The sequence below is a fragment of the Malus sylvestris genome, chromosome 1 (genome assembly GCF_916048215.2).
Source record: "Malus sylvestris chromosome 1, drMalSylv7.2, whole genome shotgun sequence".
In the NCBI taxonomy this organism is placed as follows: Eukaryota; Viridiplantae; Streptophyta; class Magnoliopsida; order Rosales; family Rosaceae; genus Malus; species Malus sylvestris.
In genome coordinates, this window is record NC_062260.1 from 13820987 (window position 1) to 13824716 (window position 3730).

The 3730-nt window shown below is 40.3% G+C and overlaps 1 long non-coding RNA gene across 1 annotated transcript; it reads left to right on the top strand.

The window, feature by feature from the left end:
• Window positions 1–1643: 1643 nt before the first annotated feature.
• LOC126631992 (uncharacterized) lies at window positions 1644–3376 on the top strand. Its single transcript, XR_007626533.1, has 2 exons — window positions 1644–2391; window positions 3260–3376. It is a non-coding gene; the product is annotated as an uncharacterized LOC126631992 (long non-coding RNA).
• The last annotated feature ends 354 nt before the right edge of the window (window positions 3377–3730 follow it).

Consider the following 3730-nt stretch of genomic DNA (forward strand, 5'->3'; position numbering starts at 1 on the left):
ATAAACGGATTAAAAAATAATAAATGGGTAAACGGGTACTAAACGGTTATGGTTAAATGGGTACGCGGTTATGGGTATTGTTAACCATTTATAAACGGTTATGGGTATGGGTATAACTATGTAGGCAATTACACAACGGGTAAACGGTTATACAGGTATGAGAATCAACGGTTATGGATAAATAACCACGGTTATCCGCCCGTCATAATCGTTACCCATCCCATGGGGATGGTCGGGATGGTGGTAAAAAGTATAGAAGGGTGGTCACTGTTTTTCTTCCCTCTATTTCAATTATATAAATATAATCATTTTCCTTATATTAAAATATTATTGAAATAAGTAAAAAATAGATGGGAGAACAAGTTAGAGAAGCAATATGGATATCGGTTTCTGTGCTTCACATCGGTCAGTAATGGCTATGGGAAGGGGTAGGATATGCTGGTGAACGGTGTCAAAGGTGGAGATTGGAGGAGTACTATGGGGATAATGGTGGATGGGAAGATAGTAGGTTATTTTTTTTATAGTGGGCGGGATTATAATATGGGTGTAAAAATAAGACAATAGAGTGAGCCTAGTAACATTCTTTTTTAATTATTATTAGGAATAGTCAACTTGTGAAATCCCGATTTTGGATTTCATTATTTAATGGGTAAATTACATTTGACCCCCTTAAGTTTGGGGTTAATTTTAATTCCTTACAATATCTTTAAAACATTTCAATTTCATACATTTACTTATCATTTTATATCAATTTCATACATCCGTTAAAAAATCTGTTAATTAAACCGTTAAGTGATGGTGTCACAGCCCGTCCCGGAATTTTTAATTCCGAGGACGTGAAGTTACGAAAATGTCCCTAAACGGGACTAAAGTACGTAATTTGGACACTTGTTTTTACTTAAGGTTCTTAAACTTTGGTGAATTAGAATATTAATTGGTTTTAGAAACCTAAACCAAGACTCTATGTTAAAAGTTTGAAATTGAGATTGAGTTGGACACGGGGATCCCACATCCCTCAAAACCTTCCCCAATTCCCGTACCTTGTCACTCTCTCTCTCCTCCCTCACGAAACTCTCAGTTCTCTCTCCCTCTCCTTCGAACTCACACGGACAAACTCCAAAACCACCCTAAATCTATACCAACGACGAATCTAAGACCACCATTGGAACCCTGAAGACTTCACGATCACGATGGTATCCATTTCAGGTAAGTTTTGCTTCGGAAAACCCTAGTTTTTAAGGTCCCGTGTTTATGTACTGTTCATGATCTTTTAAATGGTTACGATTTAGGCTAAAACAAGATCACATCGAGCTTAGTGAGGTCCCAAGGAAGCTCGGAGTGCTTCGTTGGAAGTTTTTGGACGTAAGAACACGGAGATCGACAAGTTCAAAGTTTGGCCGGAGCTTTCGAGGCTTTTTCCGGCGAATATCCGGCGAGTTAGGAGTCGAGGTAGGTATCAATCTCTTCGTCTCGTCAAATACTACAACTTTCCTTTTTGTTTCACTCAATTTCGTTGAGTATTGAAGAAGTTATACTCATTTGAAAAATACCCAGTTTCCGGCGACCTCCGAGGTTTTCGAGGCCGTTTCCGGCCAAACCACGGCGAACTAGGTGTTGTGCAAGGTACCATTCTCTTGGTCTCTTCAAGGGATACAACTTTCGTTTTTGAATCACTTGATTTCGTTGAGAAATGACAAAGTTATGGCAATTTGAAAAACGGCCGCCGGAAAAACCAGTCCGGCGACCCAAGGAAGAAGAAGGTGCGCGTGGGGGCGCGTAGGTCCGTGCCTTCCTTGGCGCGTGGGGGCGCGTGCTACAGTAAAAAATTATTTTAAAAATATGTCGACGTCCGTGACGTCGAGTAGATCAATGTGGTATATTCGTATACCCAATTTGAGCACCGTATGAGAAAGTTATTAAGGATTGTTGGTTAGGTGTTCGAATAACGTTTTATAGTTTTGGTGAAAATGTGAATTGATGATCCGACCGTTGGATCGTTACCAAACTTTGATACGTTGTAATACGTAATATTTGAGGATTATAGGAACTTACAGATTGAGAATCCGATTTGCGGATCTTCCGAAATTGGAGTTGTAAGTCCATAATATAGAATGTTAACCGTCACCTAGTTTTGTTAATTGACAGAGATCCGACCGTTGGATGGTAATGAAATTTTAGGATGTTACCCTAGAGATATATTGTGGACCTCTGGAAGTTATGGATTTAAAATCTGAGTGGCAGATCTTCCGGATCGATCTACGTAGTGACGTATTTTATATAAGTTATATTCTATCGATATGAATTCTGAGGTTGGATTTGATTACTGTTCTAGGCGGCGATCGTCATGACGCCTTGGCGTATTGTGCTAGGGAGTTGTAGGGCGAACTCCAGGTGAGTGGGCAGTTTTGTTTTCCGTATACATATATACTTGCCGTTTTCCCAGAAATTGAAAATGCATGAAATTATGCTTTAAATGGAAATGTATAAAAGTATATGAGATATATTAGTTGAAATGCCATGCATAGAAGTATGCGAAAAGTATATAGAGTTATATGAAAAATGTGAATCGAATTGCCATGCATGAAATGATATGAATTGATATATGATGCATATGTATGAATTGGTGCGGCGGACGCACAGGTGAGTATTTAAATACTGTTATGATGATGTTGATATATATATTGAGCTCAAATCCTGCACCATAGTTTAGTGCTTATAGTATTCACCGCATCGCACGCTCGCCTTGGATCCAAGTAGATGCTGGTCGCACAGTCCACGCGGAGTGGGTGCGACGGGCCAATCGAAGAGTGTTAGTGAGATTTCGACTGGTGGGTGACCTTAGATTATGTGCACATATGATTGATGAGAAAAGCACTAGAGCGTAACTTGTGTGCAGAAGGCCGGACAGGTCACAGAGGTGACTCCGGTAGAGTGAGAGTGATAGAATTTGAGCTCTAGGTTCAACCGTACAGGGCTATTAGAGGGCCTCCGGTTGATTACTTTCTTGCACCTGATATGATTATTGTTGATGCATCCATACTTAACTGTTGAATTAGACATGGCATGGCATGATTGATAAAGAAAAAAATGTTGAGTTAATGAATTAAAGTATTGAGAATATATATGTATATTTATATTTTACATTTCTGGGAAAGTATACAGGTTTTACGGAGAGGGGTTACAACGTTTTGAGAAATGTTTGGATTTGGAAAAGAATTGTTTTACTGACCCACTCAATTTTGGTTTTGCGCCCCTCCAGGTTCAGGAATCACAAAGGTGTGGTGACTACGAGGAATTTGACGGTGTTCTGACAGATTGGACAAAATTAGGACTCACCTTCGGGTGTATCAACTTATAAATTGTATCTTAAAGCTTCCGTACTGTGCAAATGGTTACGTCACTCTCACGTGACGGCCAGCATGCCCTCCTTCGGGACGGGGTGTGTCAGATGGCGTGGCAAATATAGGATCCACATTTGTGCTGACGTGGCTGCCAAATTTGTGCCACGTGGCAAGAAAAATATTTTTTATGCATTTAAAATATAATAATATTTACCCTTAAAAAAAAAAGAATCCAATCGAACCCAGAAACCCCCCCAATCTTCTCCATCTCATCCCTCTTCACCTCCCATTCATTCTCTCTCCCCATACCCACTCCTCCCTCTTCACCCCTCCCCCCCCCCCGACCCATTCCCTACTCTCCTTTAAACCCCTATGCAACACTCTCACCA